We start from the raw sequence: 23,862 nt of genomic DNA, 5'->3' as shown, positions 1-23,862 counted from the left end.
GAGAGAGACAGGCGAGGGCGAGAGGGAAGGAGACAGACAGAGAGGCTGAGAAAGAGAGAGGGACAGAGAAAGAGAGAGAGAGAGAGACAGAGAGACAGAGGGAAAACGACAGAAGTAGCGCGAGGTCCAGGGGGAAACCTAGAAGAGAGAGGCGGAGGGAGCTAGAGAGCGAGAGCGATAGAGCCTTAGAGAGGAAGCGCCCGGCTCCGTTAGGCAGCGCCCTCTTGAGCAGGCCGGGGTAGGGTGGAAGGGGCTTGGGCTGCGCCAGAACACGCGGGCCAGGCGGTCCGTGCGAGAGGAGCAACGGAGCGCGGAGACGGGCTTTTTCTTGGATGAATTGCTTGCTTTGGAGGTGGGTTTCGTAGGCTCCTGCCTTTCTTGGCACCTCCCTGTGCTCTGGGTGCCTTGCGGCGGGCCCCGAGATTTGCAGAGCGTGCCCGCCCGTTTGGCGGGAGCCGTGGCCCCGGGCGGGCCCGGAGGCCTGGGTCTCCGGCGTGTCCTCGGGACTGGAGTCGTCGACACGAAGTGGGGGGCATTGGGAATCCCGGGTGCACAGGGACTGTTTTCCTGGTGGCTGGCGAAGCAATGCCCTTCCCCCGGGTAAAGCAGCCCATGCGTTCTGGAGCCGAGGTCTTGGCTGGCGTCTGTGGTTCCCGCTGCCCCTGCCCGCCCCTTCCCCCGGTTTGGAAGGGTGCGACGACGGCGCCCGACGGGTGAATGGAATCGCCTGGGCGTTCCGGGAGCGGGAAGGTACCGCGAACGGCAGGGAACCCGCGGCTGCGCCTTTGGGGTCCGGCCCGCTGCCCTCCCAGGCTGGAGCCGGGCTCCTGGCGGGGCGGCGGCGAGGCGGAAGCGGTGGGATGCTGCTGCCCGGCGTGCAGTAGGGGCGGAGCCCCAGGAGGAGGACCCCGGCTGCGGCTGCGGCGGGGGTGTAGGTGGGCGGTAAAGGGGGAGCAGAGTCAGGGGAGGTTGGCAAGCATGGCGACTGTAGGGGGAAGGGAGGCAGCGGGGAAGCCAAAAGAGCCTACAGCAGGCCGGGCGGGCGCGGTGGCTCCCGCCTGTAATCCCAGCACTCTGGGAGGCCGAGGCGGGTGGATCACGAGGTCAGGAGCTCGAGACCATCCCGGCTGACAGGGTGAAACCCCGTCTCTAGGAAAAATAGAAAAAATTAGCCGGGCGTGGTGGCGGGCGCCTGTAGGCCCAGCTACTCGGGAGGCTGAGGCCGGGGAATGGCGTGAGCCCGGGAGGCGGAGCTTGCAGTGAGCCGAGATGGCGCCACTGCACTCCAGCCTGGGCGACAGAGCGAGACTCCGTCTGGAAGAAAAGGAAAGAAAAAGCAAAAAGCCAAAGAAAAAGCCTACAGCACCCGGTATTCCCAGGCGGTCTCCCATCCAAGTACTAACCAGGCCCGACCCTGCTTAGCTTCCGAGATCAGACGAGATCGGGCGCGTTCAGGGTGGTATGGCCATAGACGCCGAAGGAGGCGCCTGGCTGCCCCAAGAGCCCGGCCCGGCCCGGCCGTGCCCGCCGGATTGCGGCCGTCACCGCCAGCCCGGGGCCGCGGGGCTCGGATCGGGGACCCCCGAGCCGCTGGCCCGCGGCCTTCCCCCCGGCTCCCGCGCTCCCGAGCTTCCACCACATCGGGCCCGCTCGGAGCAGGGAGTGCTCCGAGGCGTCAGGGCCCAGGGCCCACGATCCTGGGACGCCCTCCGGTCCTCCGCCCTGTCGCGGAGGCAGCGTTCTGGATCCCTCGCCGCACAGGGGCTCCTGCGAGGCCCCCTCTTGCCCCACCCACCCAGAGCCGTCAGGGCTGGCCCAAGGCGAACAGCCGGCCCAGCCGCGCGGGGCCTTTCTCTCACAACGCCCCCACCACGGTCGCTTGTCCCGACCAAGACCCGGCCGGGGGGCAAGAGGGCGTGGGGTGTAGCCGGTCGGGGGGTGGCCCTGTTTTGCCCCGCGCTGGCACTAGAGGCGGCGGCCTGATCTCGGGTGAGAGGGCCTGAGAGAAACCCAGACACACCCCACCACCACCAGGAGCAAATCCACTCCCCCACACAGAGACAACACGCGGGCGCGCTCGCACGCGCTCGCACGGACACACACACACAGACACACACACAGACACAGACACACACGCACGCACACGCACGCGCGCGAACGCACACACACGCGCGGCTTGGAGGAGAGCAAGGACGAGATGGATGGAGAGATAGAAACTGAGGGAGGGAGAGAGACAGCGATCGAGAGAGACAGGCGAGGGCGAGAGGGAAGGAGACAGACAGAGAGGCTGAGAAAGAGAGAGGGACAGAGAAAGAGAGAGAGAGAGAGACAGAGAGACAGAGGGAAAACGACAGAAGTAGCGCGAGGTCCAGGGGGAAACCTAGAAGAGAGAGGCGGAGGGAGCTAGAGAGCGAGAGCGATAGAGCCTTAGAGAGGAAGCGCCCGGCTCCGTTAGGCAGCGCCCTCTTGAGCAGGCCGGGGTAGGGTGGAAGGGGCTTGGGCTGCGCCAGAACACGCGGGCCAGGCGGTCCGTGCGAGAGGAGCAACGGAGCGCGGAGACGGGCTTTTTCTTGGATGAATTGCTTGCTTTGGAGGTGGGTTTCGTAGGCTCCTGCCTTTCTTGGCACCTCCCTGTGCTCTGGGTGCCTTGCGGCGGGCCCCGAGATTTGCAGAGCGTGCCCGCCCGTTTGGCGGGAGCCGTGGCCCCGGGCGGGCCCGGAGGCCTGGGTCTCCGGCGTGTCCTTGGGACTGGAGTCGTCGACACGAAGTGGGGGGCATTGGGAATCCCGGGTGCACAGGGACTGTTTTCCTGGTGGCTGGCGAAGCAATGCCCTTCCCCCGGGTAAAGCAGCCCATGCGTTCTGGAGCCGAGGTCTTGGCTGGCGTCTGTGGTTCCCGCTGCCCCTGCCCGCCCCTTCCCCCGGTTTGGAAGGGTGCGACGACGGCGCCCGACGGGTGAATGGAATCGCCTGGGCGTTCCGGGAGCGGGAAGGTACCGCGAACGGCAGGGAACCCGCGGCTGCGCCTTTGGGGTCCGGCCCGCTGCCCTCCCAGGCTGGAGCCGGGCTCCTGGCGGGGCGGCGGCGAGGCGGAAGCGGTGGGATGCTGCTGCCCGGCGTGCAGTAGGGGCGGAGCCCCAGGAGGAGGACCCCGGCTGCGGCTGCGGCGGGGGTGTAGGTGGGCGGTAAAGGGGGAGCAGAGTCAGGGGAGGTTGGCAAGCATGGCGACTGTAGGGGGAAGGGAGGCAGCGGGGAAGCCAAAAGAGCCTACAGCAGGCCGGGCGGGCGCGGTGGCTCCCGCCTGTAATCCCAGCACTCTGGGAGGCCGAGGCGGGTGGATCACGAGGTCAGGAGCTCGAGACCATCCCGGCTGACAGGGTGAAACCCCGTCTCTAGGAAAAATAGAAAAAATTAGCCGGGCGTGGTGGCGGGCGCCTGTAGGCCCAGCTACTCGGGAGGCTGAGGCCGGGGAATGGCGTGAGCCCGGGAGGCGGAGCTTGCAGTGAGCCGAGATGGCGCCACTGCACTCCAGCCTGGGCGACAGAGCGAGACTCCGTCTGGAAGAAAAGGAAAGAAAAAGCAAAAAGCCAAAGAAAAAGCCTACAGCACCCGGTATTCCCAGGCGGTCTCCCATCCAAGTACTAACCAGGCCCGACCCTGCTTAGCTTCCGAGATCAGACGAGATCGGGCGCGTTCAGGGTGGTATGGCCGTAGACGCCGAAGGAGGCGCCTGGCTGCCCCAAGAGCCCGGCCCGGCCCGGCCGTGCCCGCCGGATTGCGGCCGTCACCGCCAGCCCGGGGCCGCGGGGCTCGGATCGGGGACCCCCGAGCCGCTGGCCCGCGGCCTTCCCCCCGGCTCCCGCGCTCCCGAGCTTCCACCACATCGGGCCCGCTCGGAGCAGGGAGTGCTCCGAGGCGTCAGGGCCCAGGGCCCACGATCCTGGGACGCCCTCCGGTCCTCCGCCCTGTCGCGGAGGCAGCGTTCTGGATCCCTCGCCGCACAGGGGCTCCTGCGAGGCCCCCTCTTGCCCCACCCACCCAGAGCCGTCAGGGCTGGCCCAAGGCGAACAGCCGGCCCAGCCGCGCGGGGCCTTTCTCTCACAACGCCCCCACCACGGTCGCTTGTCCCGACCAAGACCCGGCCGGGGGGCAAGAGGGCGTGGGGTGTAGCCGGTCGGGGGGTGGCCCTGTTTTGCCCCGCGCTGGCACTAGAGGCGGCGGCCTGATCTCGGGTGAGAGGGCCTGAGAGAAACCCAGACACACCCCACCACCACCAGGAGCAAATCCACTCCCCCACACAGAGACAACACGCGGGCGCGCTCGCACGCGCTCGCACGGACACACACACACAGACACACACACAGACACAGACACACACGCACGCACACGCACGCGCGCGCACGCACACACACGCGCGGCTTGGAGGAGAGCAAGGACGAGATGGATGGAGAGATAGAAACTGAGGGAGGGAGAGAGACAGCGATCGAGAGAGACAGGCGAGGGCGAGAGGGAAGGAGACAGACAGAGAGGCTGAGAAAGAGAGAGGGACAGAGAAAGAGAGAGAGAGAGAGACAGAGAGACAGAGGGAAAACGACAGAAGTAGCGCGAGGTCCAGGGGGAAACCTAGAAGAGAGAGGCGGAGGGAGCTAGAGAGCGAGAGCGATAGAGCCTTAGAGAGGAAGCGCCCGGCTCCGTTAGGCAGCGCCCTCTTGAGCAGGCCGGGGTAGGGTGGAAGGGGCTTGGGCTGCGCCAGAACACGCGGGCCAGGCGGTCCGTGCGAGAGGAGCAACGGAGCGCGGAGACGGGCTTTTTCTTGGATGAATTGCTTGCTTTGGAGGTGGGTTTCGTAGGCTCCTGCCTTTCTTGGCACCTCCCTGTGCTCTGGGTGCCTTGCGGCGGGCCCCGAGATTTGCAGAGCGTGCCCGCCCGTTTGGCGGGAGCCGTGGCCCCGGGCGGGCCCGGAGGCCTGGGTCTCCGGCGTGTCCTCGGGACTGGAGTCGTCGACACGAAGTGGGGGGCATTGGGAATCCCGGGTGCACAGGGACTGTTTTCCTGGTGGCTGGCGAAGCAATGCCCTTCCCCCGGGTAAAGCAGCCCATGCGTTCTGGAGCCGAGGTCTTGGCTGGCGTCTGTGGTTCCCGCTGCCCCTGCCCTCCCCTTCCCCCGGTTTGGAAGGGTGCGACGACGGCGCCCGACGGGTGAATGGAATCGCCTGGGCGTTCCGGGAGCGGGAAGGTACCGCGAACGGCAGGGAACCCGCGGCTGCGCCTTTGGGGTCCGGCCCGCTGCCCTCCCAGGCTGGAGCCGGGCTCCTGGCGGGGCGGCGGCGAGGCGGAAGCGGTGGGATGCTGCTGCCCGGCGTGCAGTAGGGGCGGAGCCCCAGGAGGAGGACCCCGGCTGCGGCTGCGGCGGGGGTGTAGGTGGGCGGTAAAGGGGGAGCAGAGTCAGGGGAGGTTGGCAAGCATGGCGACTGTAGGGGGAAGGGAGGCAGCGGGGAAGCCAAAAGAGCCTACAGCAGGCCGGGCGGGCGCGGTGGCTCCCGCCTGTAATCCCAGCACTCTGGGAGGCCGAGGCGGGTGGATCACGAGGTCAGGAGCTCGAGACCATCCCGGCTGACAGGGTGAAACCCCGTCTCTAGGAAAAATAGAAAAAATTAGCCGGGCGTGGTGGCGGGCGCCTGTAGGCCCAGCTACTCGGGAGGCTGAGGCCGGGGAATGGCGTGAGCCCGGGAGGCGGAGCTTGCAGTGAGCCGAGATGGCGCCACTGCACTCCAGCCTGGGCGACAGAGCGAGACTCCGTCTGGAAGAAAAGGAAAGAAAAAGCAAAAAGCCAAAGAAAAAGCCTACAGCACCCGGTATTCCCAGGCGGTCTCCCATCCAAGTACTAACCAGGCCCGACCCTGCTTAGCTTCCGAGATCAGACGAGATCGGGCGCGTTCAGGGTGGTATGGCCGTAGACGCCGAAGGAGGCGCCTGGCTGCCCCAAGAGCCCGGCCCGGCCCGGCCGTGCCCGCCGGATTGCGGCCGTCACCGCCAGCCCGGGGCCGCGGGGCTCGGATCGGGGACCCCCGAGCCGCTGGCCCGCGGCCTTCCCCCCGGCTCCCGCGCTCCCGAGCTTCCACCACATCGGGCCCGCTCGGAGCAGGGAGTGCTCCGAGGCGTCAGGGCCCAGGGCCCACGATCCTGGGACGCCCTCCGGTCCTCCGCCCTGTCGCGGAGGCAGCGTTCTGGATCCCTCGCCGCACAGGGGCTCCTGCGAGGCCCCCTCTTGCCCCACCCACCCAGAGCCGTCAGGGCTGGCCCAAGGCGAACAGCCGGCCCAGCCGCGCGGGGCCTTTCTCTCACAACGCCCCCACCACGGTCGCTTGTCCCGACCAAGACCCGGCCGGGGGGCAAGAGGGCGTGGGGTGTAGCCGGTCGGGGGGTGGCCCTGTTTTGCCCCGCGCTGGCACTAGAGGCGGCGGCCTGATCTCGGGTGAGAGGGCCTGAGAGAAACCCAGACACACCCCACCACCACCAGGAGCAAATCCACTCCCCCACACAGAGACAACACGCGGGCGCGCTCGCACGCGCTCGCGCGGACACACACACACAGACACACACACAGACACAGACACACACGCACGCACACGCACGCGCGCGCACGCACACACACACGCGGCTTGGAGGAGAGCAAGGACGAGATGGATGGAGAGATAGAAACTGAGGGAGGGAGAGAGACAGCGATCGAGAGAGACAGGCGAGGGCGAGAGGGAAGGAGACAGACAGAGAGGCTGAGAAAGAGAGAGGGACAGAGAAAGAGAGAGAGAGAGAGACAGAGAGACAGAGGGAAAACGACAGAAGTAGCGCGAGGTCCAGGGGGAAACCTAGAAGAGAGAGGCGGAGGGAGCTAGAGAGCGAGAGCGATAGAGCCTTAGAGAGGAAGCGCCCGGCTCCGTTAGGCAGCGCCCTCTTGAGCAGGCCGGGGTAGGGTGGAGGGGGCTTGGGCTGCGCCAGAACACGCGGGCCAGGCGGTCCGTGCGAGAGGAGCAACGGAGCGCGGAGACGGGCTTTTTCTTGGATGAATTGCTTGCTTTGGAGGTGGGTTTCGTAGGCTCCTGCCTTTCTTGGCACCTCCCTGTGCTCTGGGTGCCTTGCGGCGGGCCCCGAGATTTGCAGAGCGTGCCCGCCCGTTTGGCGGGAGCCGTGGCCCCGGGCGGGCCCGGAGGCCTGGGTCTCCGGCGTGTCCTCGGGACTGGAGTCGTCGACACGAAGTGGGGGGCATTGGGAATCCCGGGTGCACAGGGACTGTTTTCCTGGTGGCTGGCGAAGCAATGCCCTTCCCCCGGGTAAAGCAGCCCATGCGTTCTGGAGCCGAGGTCTTGGCTGGCGTCTGTGGTTCCCGCTGCCCCTGCCCGCCCCTTCCCCCGGTTTGGAAGGGTGCGACGACGGCGCCCGACGGGTGAATGGAATCGCCTGGGCGTTCCGGGAGCGGGAAGGTACCGCGAACGGCAGGGAACCCGCGGCTGCGCCTTTGGGGTCCGGCCCGCTGCCCTCCCAGGCTGGAGCCGGGCTCCTGGCGGGGCGGCGGCGAGGCGGAAGCGGTGGGATGCTGCTGCCCGGCGTGCAGTAGGGGCGGAGCCCCAGGAGGAGGACCCCGGCTGCGGCTGCGGCGGGGGTGTAGGTGGGCGGTAAAGGGGGAGCAGAGTCAGGGGAGGTTGGCAAGCATGGCGACTGTAGGGGGAAGGGAGGCAGCGGGGAAGCCAAAAGAGCCTACAGCAGGCCGGGCGGGCGCGGTGGCTCCCGCCTGTAATCCCAGCACTCTGGGAGGCCGAGGCGGGTGGATCACGAGGTCAGGAGCTCGAGACCATCCCGGCTGACAGGGTGAAACCCCGTCTCTAGGAAAAATAGAAAAAATTAGCCGGGCGTGGTGGCGGGCGCCTGTAGGCCCAGCTACTCGGGAGGCTGAGGCCGGGGAATGGCGTGAGCCCGGGAGGCGGAGCTTGCAGTGAGCCGAGATGGCGCCACTGCACTCCAGCCTGGGCGACAGAGCGAGACTCCGTCTGGAAGAAAAGGAAAGAAAAAGCAAAAAGCCAAAGAAAAAGCCTACAGCACCCGGTATTCCCAGGCGGTCTCCCATCCAAGTACTAACCAGGCCCGACCCTGCTTAGCTTCCGAGATCAGACGAGATCGGGCGCGTTCAGGGTGGTATGGCCGTAGACGCCGAAGGAGGCGCCTGGCTGCCCCAAGAGCCCGGCCCGGCCCGGCCGTGCCCGCCGGATTGCGGCCGTCACCGCCAGCCCGGGGCCGCGGGGCTCGGATCGGGGACCCCCGAGCCGCTGGCCCGCGGCCTTCCCCCCGGCTCCCGCGCTCCCGAGCTTCCACCACATCGGGCCCGCTCGGAGCAGGGAGTGCTCCGAGGCGTCAGGGCCCAGGGCCCACGATCCTGGGACGCCCTCCGGTCCTCCGCCCTGTCGCGGAGGCAGCGTTCTGGATCCCTCGCCGCACAGGGGCTCCTGCGAGGCCCCCTCTTGCCCCACCCACCCAGAGCCGTCAGGGCTGGCCCAAGGCGAACAGCCGGCCCAGCCGCGCGGGGCCTTTCTCTCACAACGCCCCCACCACGGTCGCTTGTCCCGACCAAGACCCGGCCGGGGGGCAAGAGGGCGTGGGGTGTAGCCGGTCGGGGGGTGGCCCTGTTTTGCCCCGCGCTGGCACTAGAGGCGGCGGCCTGATCTCGGGTGAGAGGGCCTGAGAGAAACCCAGACACACCCCACCACCACCAGGAGCAAATCCACTCCCCCACACAGAGACAACACGCGGGCGCGCTCGCACGCGCTCGCACGGACACACACACACAGACACACACACAGACACAGACACACACGCACGCACACGCACGCGCGCGCACGCACACACACGCGCGGCTTGGAGGAGAGCAAGGACGAGATGGATGGAGAGATAGAAACTGAGGGAGGGAGAGAGACAGCGATCGAGAGAGACAGGCGAGGGCGAGAGGGAAGGAGACAGACAGAGAGGCTGAGAAAGAGAGAGGGACAGAGAAAGAGAGAGAGAGAGAGACAGAGAGACAGAGGGAAAACGACAGAAGTAGCGCGAGGTCCAGGGGGAAACCTAGAAGAGAGAGGCGGAGGGAGCTAGAGAGCGAGAGCGATAGAGCCTTAGAGAGGAAGCGCCCGGCTCCGTTAGGCAGCGCCCTCTTGAGCAGGCCGGGGTAGGGTGGAAGGGGCTTGGGCTGCGCCAGAACACGCGGGCCAGGCGGTCCGTGCGAGAGGAGCAACGGAGCGCGGAGACGGGCTTTTTCTTGGATGAATTGCTTGCTTTGGAGGTGGGTTTCGTAGGCTCCTGCCTTTCTTGGCACCTCCCTGTGCTCTGGGTGCCTTGCGGCGGGCCCCGAGATTTGCAGAGCGTGCCCGCCCGTTTGGCGGGAGCCGTGGCCCCGGGCGGGCCCGGAGGCCTGGGTCTCCGGCGTGTCCTCGGGACTGGAGTCGTCGACACGAAGTGGGGGGCATTGGGAATCCCGGGTGCACAGGGACTGTTTTCCTGGTGGCTGGCGAAGCAATGCCCTTCCCCCGGGTAAAGCAGCCCATGCGTTCTGGAGCCGAGGTCTTGGCTGGCGTCTGTGGTTCCCGCTGCCCCTGCCCGCCCCTTCCCCCGGTTTGGAAGGGTGCGACGACGGCGCCCGACGGGTGAATGGAATCGCCTGGGCGTTCCGGGAGCGGGAAGGTACCGCGAACGGCAGGGAACCCGCGGCTGCGCCTTTGGGGTCCGGCCCGCTGCCCTCCCAGGCTGGAGCCGGGCTCCTGGCGGGGCGGCGGCGAGGCGGAAGCGGTGGGATGCTGCTGCCCGGCGTGCAGTAGGGGCGGAGCCCCAGGAGGAGGACCCCGGCTGCGGCTGCGGCGGGGGTGTAGGTGGGCGGTAAAGGGGGAGCAGAGTCAGGGGAGGTTGGCAAGCATGGCGACTGTAGGGGGAAGGGAGGCAGCGGGGAAGCCAAAAGAGCCTACAGCAGGCCGGGCGGGCGCGGTGGCTCCCGCCTGTAATCCCAGCACTCTGGGAGGCCGAGGCGGGTGGATCACGAGGTCAGGAGCTCGAGACCATCCCGGCTGACAGGGTGAAACCCCGTCTCTAGGAAAAATAGAAAAAATTAGCCGGGCGTGGTGGCGGGCGCCTGTAGGCCCAGCTACTCGGGAGGCTGAGGCCGGGGAATGGCGTGAGCCCGGGAGGCGGAGCTTGCAGTGAGCCGAGATGGCGCCACTGCACTCCAGCCTGGGCGACAGAGCGAGACTCCGTCTGGAAGAAAAGGAAAGAAAAAGCAAAAAGCCAAAGAAAAAGCCTACAGCACCCGGTATTCCCAGGCGGTCTCCCATCCAAGTACTAACCAGGCCCGACCCTGCTTAGCTTCCGAGATCAGACGAGATCGGGCGCGTTCAGGGTGGTATGGCCGTAGACGCCGAAGGAGGCGCCTGGCTGCCCCAAGAGCCCGGCCCGGCCCGGCCGTGCCCGCCGGATTGCGGCCGTCACCGCCAGCCCGGGGCCGCGGGGCTCGGATCGGGGACCCCCGAGCCGCTGGCCCGCGGCCTTCCCCCCGGCTCCCGCGCTCCCGAGCTTCCACCACATCGGGCCCGCTCGGAGCAGGGAGTGCTCCGAGGCGTCAGGGCCCAGGGCCCACGATCCTGGGACGCCCTCCGGTCCTCCGCCCTGTCGCGGAGGCAGCGTTCTGGATCCCTCGCCGCACAGGGGCTCCTGCGAGGCCCCCTCTTGCCCCACCCACCCAGAGCCGTCAGGGCTGGCCCAAGGCGAACAGCCGGCCCAGCCGCGCGGGGCCTTTCTCTCACAACGCCCCCACCACGGTCGCTTGTCCCGACCAAGACCCGGCCGGGGGGCAAGAGGGCGTGGGGTGTAGCCGGTCGGGGGGTGGCCCTGTTTTGCCCCGCGCTGGCACTAGAGGCGGCGGCCTGATCTCGGGTGAGAGGGCCTGAGAGAAACCCAGACACACCCCACCACCACCAGGAGCAAATCCACTCCCCCACGCAGAGACAACACGCGGGCGCGCTCGCACGCGCTCGCACGGACACACACACACAGACACACACACAGACACAGACACACACGCACGCACACGCACGCGCGCGCACGCACACACACGCGCGGCTTGGAGGAGAGCAAGGACGAGATGGATGGAGAGATAGAAACTGAGGGAGGGAGAGAGACAGCGATCGAGAGAGACAGGCGAGGGCGAGAGGGAAGGAGACAGACAGAGAGGCTGAGAAAGAGAGAGGGACAGAGAAAGAGAGAGAGAGAGAGACAGAGAGACAGAGGGAAAACGACAGAAGTAGCGCGAGGTCCAGGGGGAAACCTAGAAGAGAGAGGCGGAGGGAGCTAGAGAGCGAGAGCGATAGAGCCTTAGAGAGGAAGCGCCCGGCTCCGTTAGGCAGCGCCCTCTTGAGCAGGCCGGGGTAGGGTGGAGGGGGCTTGGGCTGCGCCAGAACACGCGGGCCAGGCGGTCCGTGCGAGAGGAGCAACGGAGCGCGGAGACGGGCTTTTTCTTGGATGAATTGCTTGCTTTGGAGGTGGGTTTCGTAGGCTCCTGCCTTTCTTGGCACCTCCCTGTGCTCTGGGTGCCTTGCGGCGGGCCCCGAGATTTGCAGAGCGTGCCCGCCCGTTTGGCGGGAGCCGTGGCCCCGGGCGGGCCCGGAGGCCTGGGTCTCCGGCGTGTCCTCGGGACTGGAGTCGTCGACACGAAGTGGGGGGCATTGGGAATCCCGGGTGCACAGGGACTGTTTTCCTGGTGGCTGGCGAAGCAATGCCCTTCCCCCGGGTAAAGCAGCCCATGCGTTCTGGAGCCGAGGTCTTGGCTGGCGTCTGTGGTTCCCGCTGCCCCTGCCCACCCCTTCCCCCGGTTTGGAAGGGTGCGACGACGGCGCCCGACGGGTGAATGGAATCGCCTGGGCGTTCCGGGAGCGGGAAGGTACCGCGAACGGCAGGGAACCCGCGGCTGCGCCTTTGGGGTCCGGCCCGCTGCCCTCCCAGGCTGGAGCCGGGCTCCTGGCGGGGCGGCGGCGAGGCGGAAGCGGTGGGATGCTGCTGCCCGGCGTGCAGTAGGGGCGGAGCCCCAGGAGGAGGACCCCGGCTGCGGCTGCGGCGGGGGTGTAGGTGGGCGGTAAAGGGGGAGCAGAGTCAGGGGAGGTTGGCAAGCATGGCGACTGTAGGGGGAAGGGAGGCAGCGGGGAAGCCAAAAGAGCCTACAGCAGGCCGGGCGGGCGCGGTGGCTCCCGCCTGTAATCCCAGCACTCTGGGAGGCCGAGGCGGGTGGATCACGAGGTCAGGAGCTCGAGACCATCCCGGCTGACAGGGTGAAACCCCGTCTCTAGGAAAAATAGAAAAAATTAGCCGGGCGTGGTGGCGGGCGCCTGTAGGCCCAGCTACTCGGGAGGCTGAGGCCGGGGAATGGCGTGAGCCCGGGAGGCGGAGCTTGCAGTGAGCCGAGATGGCGCCACTGCACTCCAGCCTGGGCGACAGAGCGAGACTCCGTCTGGAAGAAAAGGAAAGAAAAAGCAAAAAGCCAAAGAAAAAGCCTACAGCACCCGGTATTCCCAGGCGGTCTCCCATCCAAGTACTAACCAGGCCCGACCCTGCTTAGCTTCCGAGATCAGACGAGATCGGGCGCGTTCAGGGTGGTATGGCCGTAGACGCCGAAGGAGGCGCCTGGCTGCCCCAAGAGCCCGGCCCGGCCCGGCCGTGCCCGCCGGATTGCGGCCGTCACCGCCAGCCCGGGGCCGCGGGGCTCGGATCGGGGACCCCCGAGCCGCTGGCCCGCGGCCTTCCCCCCGGCTCCCGCGCTCCCGAGCTTCCACCACATCGGGCCCGCTCGGAGCAGGGAGTGCTCCGAGGCGTCAGGGCCCAGGGCCCACGATCCTGGGACGCCCTCCGGTCCTCCGCCCTGTCGCGGAGGCAGCGTTCTGGATCCCTCGCCGCACAGGGGCTCCTGCGAGGCCCCCTCTTGCCCCACCCACCCAGAGCCGTCAGGGCTGGCCCAAGGCGAACAGCCGGCCCAGCCGCGCGGGGCCTTTCTCTCACAACGCCCCCACCACGGTCGCTTGTCCCGACCAAGACCCGGCCGGGGGGCAAGAGGGCGTGGGGTGTAGCCGGTCGGGGGGTGGCCCTGTTTTGCCCCGCGCTGGCACTAGAGGCGGCGGCCTGATCTCGGGTGAGAGGGCCTGAGAGAAACCCAGACACACCCCACCACCACCAGGAGCAAATCCACTCCCCCACACAGAGACAACACGCGGGCGCGCTCGCACGCGCTCGCGCGGACACACACACACAGACACACACACAGACACAGACACACACGCACGCACACGCACGCGCGGCTTGGAGGAGAGCAAGGACGAGATGGATGGAGAGATAGAAACTGAGGGAGGGAGAGAGACAGCGATCGAGAGAGACAGGCGAGGGCGAGAGGGAAGGAGACAGACAGAGAGGCTGAGAAAGAGAGAGGGACAGAGAAAGAGAGAGAGAGAGAGACAGAGAGACAGAGGGAAAACGACAGAAGTAGCGCGAGGTCCAGGGGGAAACCTAGAAGAGAGAGGCGGAGGGAGCTAGAGAGCGAGAGCGATAGAGCCTTAGAGAGGAAGCGCCCGGCTCCGTTAGGCAGCGCCCTCTTGAGCAGGCCGGGGTAGGGTGGAAGGGGCTTGGGCTGCGCCAGAACACGCGGGCCAGGCAGTCCGTGCGAGAGGAGCAACGGAGCGCGGAGACGGGCTTTTTCTTGGATGAATTGCTTGCTTTGGAGGTGGGTTTCGTAGGCTCCTGCCTTTCTTGGCACCTCCCTGTGCTCTGGGTGCCTTGCGGCGGGCCCCGAGATTTGCAGAGCGTGCCCGCCCGTTTGGCGGGAGCCGTGGCCCCGGGCGGGCCCGGAGGCCTGGGTCTCCGGCGTGTCCTCGGGACTGGAGTCGTCGACACGAAGTGGGGGGCATTGGGAATCCCGGGTGCACAGGGACTGTTTTCCTGGTGGCTGGCGAAGCAATGCCCTTCCCCCGGGTAAAGCAGCCCATGCGTTCTGGAGCCGAGGTCTTGGCTGGCGTCTGTGGTTCCCGCTGCCCCTGCCCGCCCCTTCCCCCGGTTTGGAAGGGTGCGACGACGGCGCCCGACGGGTGAATGGAATCGCCTGGGCGTTCCGGGAGCGGGAAGGTACCGCGAACGGCAGGGAACCCGCGGCTGCGCCTTTGGGGTCCGGCCCGCTGCCCTCCCAGGCTGGAGCCGGGCTCCTGGCGGGGCGGCGGCGAGGCGGAAGCGGTGGGATGCTGCTGCCCGGCGTGCAGTAGGGGCGGAGCCCCAGGAGGAGGACCCCGGCTGCGGCTGCGGCGGGGGTGTAGGTGGGCGGTAAAGGGGGAGCAGAGTCAGGGGAGGTTGGCAAGCATGGCGACTGTAGGGGGAAGGGAGGCAGCGGGGAAGCCAAAAGAGCCTACAGCAGGCCGGGCGGGCGCGGTGGCTCCCGCCTGTAATCCCAGCACTCTGGGAGGCCGAGGCGGGTGGATCACGAGGTCAGGAGCTCGAGACCATCCCGGCTGACAGGGTGAAACCCCGTCTCTAGGAAAAATAGAAAAAATTAGCCGGGCGTGGTGGCGGGCGCCTGTAGGCCCAGCTACTCGGGAGGCTGAGGCCGGGGAATGGCGTGAGCCCGGGAGGCGGAGCTTGCAGTGAGCCGAGATGGCGCCACTGCACTCCAGCCTGGGCGACAGAGCGAGACTCCGTCTGGAAGAAAAGGAAAGAAAAAGCAAAAAGCCAAAGAAAAAGCCTACAGCACCCGGTATTCCCAGGCGGTCTCCCATCCAAGTACTAACCAGGCCCGACCCTGCTTAGCTTCCGAGATCAGACGAGATCGGGCGCGTTCAGGGTGGTATGGCCGTAGACGCCGAAGGAGGCGCCTGGCTGCCCCAAGAGCCCGGCCCGGCCCGGCCGTGCCCGCCGGATTGCGGCCGTCACCGCCAGCCCGGGGCCGCGGGGCTCGGATCGGGGACCCCCGAGCCGCTGGCCCGCGGCCTTCCCCCCGGCTCCCGCGCTCCCGAGCTTCCACCACATCGGGCCCGCTCGGAGCAGGGAGTGCTCCGAGGCGTCAGGGCCCAGGGCCCACGATCCTGGGACGCCCTCCGGTCCTCCGCCCTGTCGCGGAGGCAGCGTTCTGGATCCCTCGCCGCACAGGGGCTCCTGCGAGGCCCCCTCTTGCCCCACCCACCCAGAGCCGTCAGGGCTGGCCCAAGGCGAACAGCCGGCCCAGCCGCGCGGGGCCTTTCTCTCACAACGCCCCCACCACGGTCGCTTGTCCCGACCAAGACCCGGCCGGGGGGCAAGAGGGCGTGGGGTGTAGCCGGTCGGGGGGTGGCCCTGTTTTGCCCCGCGCTGGCACTAGAGGCGGCGGCCTGATCTCGGGTGAGAGGGCCTGAGAGAAACCCAGACACACCCCACCACCACCAGGAGCAAATCCACTCCCCCACACAGAGACAACACGCGGGCGCGCTCGCACGCGCTCGCACGGACACACACACACAGACACACACACAGACACAGACACACACGCACGCACACGCACGCGCGCGCACGCACACACACGCGCGGCTTGGAGGAGAGCAAGGACGAGATGGATGGAGAGATAGAAACTGAGGGAGGGAGAGAGACAGCGATCGAGAGAGACAGGCGAGGGCGAGAGGGAAGGAGACAGACAGAGAGGCTGAGAAAGAGAGAGGGACAGAGAAAGAGAGAGAGAGAGAGACAGAGAGACAGAGGGAAAACGACAGAAGTAGCGCGAGGTCCAGGGGGAAACCTAGAAGAGAGAGGCGGAGGGAGCTAGAGAGCGAGAGCGATAGAGCCTTAGAGAGGAAGCGCCCGGCTCCGTTAGGCAGCGCCCTCTTGAGCAGGCAGGGGTAGGGTGGAGGGGGCTTGGGCTGCGCCAGAACACGCGGGCCAGGCGGTCCGTGCGAGAGGAGCAACGGAGCGCGGAGACGGGCTTTTTCTTGGATGAATTGCTTGCTTTGGAGGTGGGTTTCGTAGGCTCCTGCCTTTCTTGGCACCTCCCTGTGCTCTGGGTGCCTTGCGGCGGGCCCCGAGATTTGCAGAGCGTGCCCGCCCGTTTGGCGGGAGCCGTGGCCCCGGGCGGGCCCGGAGGCCTGGGTCTCCGGCGTGTCCTCGGGACTGGAGTCGTCGACACGAAGTGGGGGGCATTGGGAATCCCGGGTGCACAGGGACTGTTTTCCTGGTGGCTGGCGAAGCAATGCCCTTCCCCCGGGTAAAGCAGCCCATGCGTTCTGGAGCCGAGGTCTTGGCTGGCGTCTGTGGTTCCCGCTGCCCCTGCCCGCCCCTTCCCCCGGTTTGGAAGGGTGCGACGACGGCGCCCGACGGGTGAATGGAATCGCCTGGGCGTTCCGGGAGCGGGAAGGTACCGCGAACGGCAGGGAACCCGCGGCTGCGCCTTTGGGGTCCGGCCCGCTGCCCTCCCAGGCTGGAGCTGGGCTCCTGGCGGGGCGGCGGCGAGGCGGAAGCGGTGGGATGCTGCTGCCCGGCGTGCAGTAGGGGCGGAGCCCCAGGAGGAGGACCCCGGCTGCGGCTGCGGCGGGGGTGTAGGTGGGCGGTAAAGGGGGAGCAGAGTCAGGGGAGGTTGGCAAGCATGGCGACTGTAGGGGGAAGGGAGGCAGCGGGGAAGCCAAAAGAGCCTACAGCAGGCCGGGCGGGCGCGGTGGCTCCCGCCTGTAATCCCAGCACTCTGGGAGGCCGAGGCGGGTGGATCACGAGGTCAGGAGCTCGAGACCATCCCGGCTGACAGGGTGAAACCCCGTCTCTAGGAAAAATAGAAAAAATTAGCCGGGCGTGGTGGCGGGCGCCTGTAGGCCCAGCTACTCGGGAGGCTGAGGCCGGGGAATGGCGTGAGCCCGGGAGGCGGAGCTTGCAGTGAGCCGAGATGGCGCCACTGCACTCCAGCCTGGGCGACAGAGCGAGACTCCGTCTGGAAGAAAAGGAAAGAAAAAGCAAAAAGCCAAAGAAAAAGCCTACAGCACCCGGTATTCCCAGGCGGTCTCCCATCCAAGTACTAACCAGGCCCGACCCTGCTTAGCTTCCGAGATCAGACGAGATCGGGCGCGTTCAGGGTGGTATGGCCGTAGACGCCGAAGGAGGCGCCTGGCTGCCCCAAGAGCCCGGCCCGGCCCGGCCGTGCCCGCCGGATTGCGGCCGTCACCGCCAGCCCGGGGCCGCGGGGCTCGGATCGGGGACCCCCGAGCCGCTGGCCCGCGGCCTTCCCCCCGGCTCCCGCGCTCCCGAGCTTCCACCACATCGGGCCCGCTCGGAGCAGGGAGTGCTCCGAGGCGTCAGGGCCCAGGGCCCACGATCCTGGGACGCCCTCCGGTCCTCCGCCCTGTCGCGGAGGCAGCGTTCTGGATCCCTCGCCGCACAGGGGCTCCTGCGAGGCCCCCTCTTGCCCCACCCACCCAGAGCCGTCAGGGCTGGCCCAAGGCGAACAGCCGGCCCAGCCGCGCGGGGCCTTTCTCTCACAACGCCCCCACCACGGTCGCTTGTCCCGACCAAGACCCGGCCGGGGGGCAAGAGGGCGTGGGGTGTAGCCGGTCGGGGGGTGGCCCTGTTTTGCCCCGCGCTGGCACTAGAGGCGGCGGCCTGATCTCGGGTGAGAGGGCCTGAGAGAAACAGACACACCCCACCACCACCAGGAGCAAATCCACTCCCCCACACAGAGACAACACGCGGGCGCGCTCGCACGCGCTCGCGCGGACACACACACACAGACACACACACAGACACAGACACACATGCACGCACACGCACGCACACACACACGCGGCTTGGAGGAGAGCAAGGACGAGATGGATGGAGAGATAGAAACTGAGGGAGGGAGAGAGACAGCGATCGAGAGAGACAGGCGAGGGCGAGAGGGAAGGAGACAGACAGAGAGGCTGAGAAAGAGAGAGGGACAGAGAAAGAGAGAGAGAGAGAGACAGAGAGACAGAGGGAAAATGACAGAAGTAGCGCGAGGTCCAGGGGGAAACCTAGAAGAGAGAGGCGGAGGGAGCTAGAGAGCGAGAGCGATAGAGCCTTAGAGAGGAAGCGCCCGGCTCCGTTAGGCAGCGCCCTCTTGAGCAGGCCGGGGCAGGGTGGAGGGGGCTTGGGCTGCGCCAGAACACGCGGGCCAGGCGGTCCGTGCGAGAGGAGCAACGGAGCGCGGAGACGGGCTTTTTCTTGGATGAATTGCTTGCTTTGGAGGTGGGTTTCGTAGGCTCCTGCCTTTCTTGGCACCTCCCTGTGCTCTGGGTGCCTTGCGGCGGGCCCCGAGATTTGCAGAGCGTGCCCGCCCGTTTGGCGGGAGCCGTGGCCCCGGGCGGGCCCGGAGGCCTGGGTCTCCGGCGTGTCCTCGGGACTGGAGTCGTCGACACGAAGTGGGGGGCATTGGGAATCCCGGGTGCACAGGGACTGTTTTCCTGGTGGCTGGCGAAGCAATGCCCTTCCCCCGGGTAAAGCAGCCCATGCGTTCTGGAGCCGAGGTCTTGGCTGGCGTCTGTGGTTCCCGCTGCCCCTGCCCGCCCCTTCCCCCGGTTTGGAAGGGTGCGACGACGGCGCCCGACGGGTGAATGGAATCGCCTGGGCGTTCCGGGAGCGGGAAGGTACCGCGAACGGCAGGGAACCCGCGGCTGCGCCTTTGGGGTCCGGCCCGCTGCCCTCCCAGGCTGGAGCCGGGCTCCTGGCGGGGCGGCGGCGAGGCGGAAGCGGTGGGATGCTGCTGCCCGGCGTGCAGTAGGGGCGGAGCCCCAGGAGGAGGACCCCGGCTGCGGCTGCGGCGGGGGTGTAGGTGGGCGGTAAAGGGGGAGCAGAGTCAGGGGAGGTTGGCAAGCATGGCGACTGTAGGGGGAAGGGAGGCAGCGGGGAAGCCAAAAGAGCCTACAGCAGGCCGGGCGGGCGCGGTGGCTCCCGCCTGTAATCCCAGCACTCTGGGAGGCCGAGGCGGGTGGATCACGAGGTCAGGAGCTCGAGACCATCCCGGCTGACAGGGTGAAACCCCGTCTCTAGGAAAAATAGAAAAAATTAGCCGGGCGTGGTGGCGGGCGCCTGTAGGCCCAGCTACTCGGGAGGCTGAGGCCGGGGAATGGCGTGAGCCCGGGAGGCGGAGCTTGCAGTGAGCCGAGATGGCGCCACTGCACTCCAGCCTGGGCGACAGAGCGAGACTCCGTCTGGAAGAAAAGGAAAGAAAAAGCAAAAAGCCAAAGAAAAAGCCTACAGCACCCGGTATTCCCAGGCGGTCTCCCATCCAAGTACTAACCAGGCCCGACCCTGCTTAGCTTCCGAGATCAGACGAGATCGGGCGCGTTCAGGGTGGTATGGCCGTAGACGCCGAAGGAGGCGCCTGGCTGCCCCAAGAGCCCGGCCCGGCCCGGCCGTGCCCGCCGGATTGCGGCCGTCACCGCCAGCCCGGGGCCGCGGGGCTCGGATCGGGGACCCCCGAGCCGCTGGCCCGCGGCCTTCCCCCCGGCTCCCGCGCTCCCGAGCTTCCACCACATCGGGCCCGCTCGGAGCAGGGAGTGCTCCGAGGCGTCAGGGCCCAGGGCCCACGATCCTGGGACGCCCTCCGGTCCTCCGCCCTGTCGCGGAGGCAGCGTTCTGGATCCCTCGCCGCACAGGGGCTCCTGCGAGGCCCCCTCTTGCCCCACCCACCCAGAGCCGTCAGGGCTGGCCCAAGGCGAACAGCCGGCCCAGCCGCGCGGGGCCTTTCTCTCACAACGCCCCCACCACGGTCGCTTGTCCCGACCAAGACCCGGCCGGGGGGCAAGAGGGCGTGGGGTGTAGCCGGTCGGGGGGTGGCCCTGTTTTGCCCCGCGCTGGCACTAGAGGCGGCGGCCTGATCTCGGGTGAGAGGGCCTGAGAGAAACCCAGACACACCCCACCACCACCAGGAGCAAATCCACTCCCCCACACAGAGACAACACGCGGGCGCGCTCGCACGCGCTCGCGCGGACACACACACACAGACACACACACAGACACAGACACACATGCACGCACACGCACGCACACACACACGCGGCTTGGAGGAGAGCAAGGACGAGATGGATGGAGAGATAGAAACTGAGGGAGGGAGAGAGACAGCGATCGAGAGAGACAGGCGAGGGCGAGAGGGAAGGAGACAGACAGAGAGGCTGAGAAAGAGAGAGGGACAGAGAAAGAGAGAGAGAGAGAGACAGAGAGACAGAGGGAAAACGACAGAAGTAGCGCGAGGTCCAGGGGGAAACCTAGAAGAGAGAGGCGGAGGGAGCTAGAGAGCGAGAGCGATAGAGCCTTAGAGAGGAAGCGCCCGGCTCCGTTAGGCAGCGCCCTCTTGAGCAGGCCGGGGCAGGGTGGAGGGGGCTTGGGCTGCGCCAGAACACGCGGGCCAGGCGGTCCGTGCGAGAGGAGCAACGGAGCGCGGAGACGGGCTTTTTCTTGGATGAATTGCTTGCTTTGGAGGTGGGTTTCGTAGGCTCCTGCCTTTCTTGGCACCTCCCTGTGCTCTGGGTGCCTTGCGGCGGGCCCCGAGATTTGCAGAGCGTGCCCGCCCGTTTGGCGGGAGCCGTGGCCCCGGGCGGGCCCGGAGGCCTGGGTCTCCGGCGTGTCCTCGGGACTGGAGTCGTCGACACGAAGTGGGGGGCATTGGGAATCCCGGGTGCACAGGGACTGTTTTCCTGGTGGCTGGCGAAGCAATGCCCTTCCCCCGGGTAAAGCAGCCCATGCGTTCTGGAGCCGAGGTCTTGGCTGGCGTCTGTGGTTCCCGCTGCCCCTGCCCGCCCCTTCCCCCGGTTTGGAAGGGTGCGACGACGGCGCCCGACGGGTGAATGGAATCGCCTGGGCGTTCCGGGAGCGGGAAGGTACCGCGAACGGCAGGGAACCCGCGGCTGCGCCTTTGGGGTCCGGCCCGCTGCCCTCCCAGGCTGGAGCCGGGCTCCTGGCGGGGCGGCGGCGAGGCGGAAGCGGTGGGATGCTGCTGCCCGGCGTGCAGTAGGGGCGGAGCCCCAGGAGGAGGACCCCGGCTGCGGCTGCGGCGGGGGTGTAGGTGGGCGGTAAAGGGGGAGCAGAGTCAGGGGAGGTTGGCAAGCATGGCGACTGTAGGGGGAAGGGAGGCAGCGGGGAAGCCAAAAGAGCCTACAGCAGGCCGGGCGGGCGCGGTGGCTCCCGCCTGTAATCCCAGCACTCTGGGAGGCCGAGGCGGGTGGATCACGAGGTCAGGAGCTCGAGACCATCCCGGCTGACAGGGTGAAACCCCGTCTCTAGGAAAAATAGAAAAAATTAGCCGGGCGTGGTGGCGGGCGCCTGTAGGCCCAGCTACTCGGGAGGCTGAGGCCGGGGAATGGCGTGAGCCCGGGAGGCGGAGCTTGCAGTGAGCCGAGATGGCGCCACTGCACTCCAGCCTGGGCGACAGAGCGAGACTCCGTCTGGAAGAAAAGGAAAGAAAAAGCAAAAAGCCAAAGAAAAAGCCTACAGCACCCGGTATTCCCAGGCGGTCTCCCATCCAAGTACTAACCAGGCCCGACCCTGCTTAGCTTCCGAGATCAGACGAGATCGGGCGCGTTCAGGGTGGTATGGCCGTAGACGCCGAAGGAGGCGCCTGGCTGCCCCAAGAGCCCGGCCCGGCCCGGCCGTGCCCGCCGGATTGCGGCCGTCACCGCCAGCCCGGGGCCGCGGGGCTCGGATCGGGGACCCCCGAGCCGCTGGCCCGCGGCCTTCCCCCCGGCTCCCGCGCTCCCGAGCTTCCACCACATCGGGCCCGCTCGGAGCAGGGAGTGCTCCGAGGCGTCAGGGCCCAGGGCCCACGATCCTGGGACGCCCTCCGGTCCTCCGCCCTGTCGCGGAGGCAGCGTTCTGGATCCCTCGCCGCACAGGGGCTCCTGCGAGGCCCCCTCTTGCCCCACCCACCCAGAGCCGTCAGGGCTGGCCCAAGGCGAACAGCCGGCCCAGCCGCGCGGGGCCTTTCTCTCACAACGCCCCCACCACGGTCGCTTGTCCCGACCAAGACCCGGCCGGGGGGCAAGAGGGCGTGGGGTGTAGCCGGTCGGGGGGTGGCCCTGTTTTGCCCCGCGCTGGCACTAGAGGCGGCGGCCTGATCTCGGGTGAGAGGGCCTGAGAGAAACCCAGACACACCCCACCACCACCAGGAGCAAATCCACTCCCCCACACAGAGACAACACGCGGGCGCGCTCGCACGCGCTCGCGCGGACACACACACACAGACACACACACAGACACAGACACACACGCACGCACACGCACGCGCGCGCACGCACACACACACGCGGCTTGGAGGAGAGCAAGGACGAGATGGATGGAGAGATAGAAACTGAGGGAGGGAGAGAGACAGCGATCGAGAGAGACAGGCGAGGGCGAGAGGGAAGGAGACAGACAGAGAGGCTGAGAAAGAGAGAGGGACAGAGAAAGAGAGAGAGAGAGAGACAGAGAGACAGAGGGAAAACGACAGAAGTAGCGCGAGGTCCAGGGGGAAACCTAGAAGAGAGAGGCGGAGGGAGCTAGAGAGCGAGAGCGATAGAGCCTTAGAGAGGAAGCGCCCGGCTCCGTTAGGCAGCGCCCTCTTGAGCAGGCCGGGGCAGGGTGGAGGGGGCTTGGGCTGCGCCAGAGCACGCGGGCCAGGCGGTCCGTGCGAGAGGAGCAACGGAGCGCGGAGACGGGCTTTTTCTTGGATGAATTGCTTGCTTTGGAGGTGGGTTTCGTAGGCTCCTGCCTTTCTTGGCACCTCCCTGTGCTCTGGGTGCCTTGCGGCGGGCCCCGAGATTTGCAGAGCGTGCCCGCCCGTTTGGCGGGAGCCGTGGCCCCGGGCGGGCCCGGAGGCCTGGGTCTCCGGCGTGTCCTCGGGACTGGAGTCGTCGACACGAAGTGGGGGGCATTGGGAATCCCGGGTGCACAGGGACTGTTTTCCTGGTGGCTGGCGAAGCAATGCCCTTCCCCCGGGTAAAGCAGCCCATGCGTTCTGGAGCCGAGGTCTTGGCTGGCGTCTGTGGTTCCCGCTGCCCCTGCCCGCCCCTTCCCCCGGTTTGGAAGGGTGCGACGACGGCGCCCGACGGGTGAATGGAATCGCCTGGGCGTTCCGGGAGCGGGAAGGTACCGCGAACGGCAGGGAACCCGCGGCTGCGCCTTTGGGGTCCGGCCCGCTGCCCTCCCAGGCTGGAGCCGGGCTCCTGGCGGGGCGGCGGCGAGGCGGAAGCGGTGGGATGCTGCTGCCCGGCGTGCAGTAGGGGCGGAGCCCCAGGAGGAGGACCCCGGCTGCGGCTGCGGCGGGGGTGTAGGTGGGCGGTAAAGGGGGAGCAGAGTCAGGGGAGGTTGGCAAGCATGGCGACTGTAGGGGGAAGGGAGGCAGCGGGGAAGCCAAAAGAGCCTACAGCAGGCCGGGCGGGCGCGGTGGCTCCCGCCTGTAATCCCAGCACTCTGGGAGGCCGAGGCGGGTGGATCACGAGGTCAGGAGCTCGAGACCATCCCGGCTGACAGGGTGAAACCCCGTCTCTAGGAAAAATAGAAAAAATTAGCCGGGCGTGGTGGCGGGCGCCTGTAGGCCCAGCTACTCGGGAGGCTGAGGCCGGGGAATGGCGTGAGCCCGGGAGGCGGAGCTTGCAGTGAGCCGAGATGGCGCCACTGCACTCCAGCCTGGGCGACAGAGCGAGACTCCGTCTGGAAGAAAAGGAAAGAAAAAGCAAAAAGCCAAAGAAAAAGCCTACAGCACCCGGTATTCCCAGGCGGTCTCCCATCCAAGTACTAACCAGGCCCGACCCTGCTTAGCTTCCGAGATCAGACGAGATCGGGCGCGTTCAGGGTGGTATGGCCGTAGACGCCGAAGGAGG

The 23,862-nt window shown here is 67.5% G+C and overlaps 11 non-coding genes across 11 annotated transcripts; all 11 read right to left on the bottom strand.

The window, feature by feature from the left end:
* Window positions 1-1,354: 1,354 nt before the first annotated feature.
* On the bottom strand, window positions 1,355-1,473 carry LOC134730017 (5S ribosomal RNA). Its single transcript, XR_010111601.1, has one exon. It is a non-coding gene; the product is annotated as a 5S ribosomal RNA (ribosomal RNA).
* Window positions 1,474-3,596: 2,123 nt separating this feature from the next.
* LOC129395217 (5S ribosomal RNA) lies at window positions 3,597-3,715 on the bottom strand. Its single transcript, XR_008622728.2, has one exon. It is a non-coding gene; the product is annotated as a 5S ribosomal RNA (ribosomal RNA).
* A 2,123-nt stretch (window positions 3,716-5,838) lies between these two features.
* LOC134730016 (5S ribosomal RNA) lies at window positions 5,839-5,957 on the bottom strand. The gene has a single exon (XR_010111600.1). It is a non-coding gene; the product is annotated as a 5S ribosomal RNA (ribosomal RNA).
* A 2,123-nt stretch (window positions 5,958-8,080) lies between these two features.
* On the bottom strand, window positions 8,081-8,199 carry LOC129395052 (5S ribosomal RNA). Its single transcript, XR_008622536.2, has one exon. It is a non-coding gene; the product is annotated as a 5S ribosomal RNA (ribosomal RNA).
* A 2,123-nt stretch (window positions 8,200-10,322) lies between these two features.
* LOC134730013 (5S ribosomal RNA) lies at window positions 10,323-10,441 on the bottom strand. The gene has a single exon (XR_010111598.1). It is a non-coding gene; the product is annotated as a 5S ribosomal RNA (ribosomal RNA).
* Window positions 10,442-12,564: 2,123 nt separating this feature from the next.
* Window positions 12,565-12,683, bottom strand: LOC134730012 (5S ribosomal RNA). Its single transcript, XR_010111597.1, has one exon. It is a non-coding gene; the product is annotated as a 5S ribosomal RNA (ribosomal RNA).
* A 2,103-nt stretch (window positions 12,684-14,786) lies between these two features.
* On the bottom strand, window positions 14,787-14,905 carry LOC134730011 (5S ribosomal RNA). Its single transcript, XR_010111595.1, has one exon. It is a non-coding gene; the product is annotated as a 5S ribosomal RNA (ribosomal RNA).
* A 2,123-nt stretch (window positions 14,906-17,028) lies between these two features.
* LOC134730010 (5S ribosomal RNA) lies at window positions 17,029-17,147 on the bottom strand. The gene has a single exon (XR_010111593.1). It is a non-coding gene; the product is annotated as a 5S ribosomal RNA (ribosomal RNA).
* Window positions 17,148-19,258: 2,111 nt separating this feature from the next.
* Window positions 19,259-19,377, bottom strand: LOC134730007 (5S ribosomal RNA). The gene has a single exon (XR_010111590.1). It is a non-coding gene; the product is annotated as a 5S ribosomal RNA (ribosomal RNA).
* Window positions 19,378-21,490: 2,113 nt separating this feature from the next.
* On the bottom strand, window positions 21,491-21,609 carry LOC134730006 (5S ribosomal RNA). The gene has a single exon (XR_010111589.1). It is a non-coding gene; the product is annotated as a 5S ribosomal RNA (ribosomal RNA).
* A 2,123-nt stretch (window positions 21,610-23,732) lies between these two features.
* LOC134730004 (5S ribosomal RNA) lies at window positions 23,733-23,851 on the bottom strand. Its single transcript, XR_010111588.1, has one exon. It is a non-coding gene; the product is annotated as a 5S ribosomal RNA (ribosomal RNA).
* Between the last annotated feature and the right edge of the window lie 11 nt (window positions 23,852-23,862).

Source organism: Pan paniscus, chromosome 1, assembly GCF_029289425.2.
Source record: "Pan paniscus chromosome 1, NHGRI_mPanPan1-v2.0_pri, whole genome shotgun sequence".
NCBI lineage: Eukaryota > Metazoa > Chordata > Mammalia > Primates > Hominidae > Pan > Pan paniscus.
This window is presented reverse-complemented; position numbering and strand designations above follow the sequence as displayed.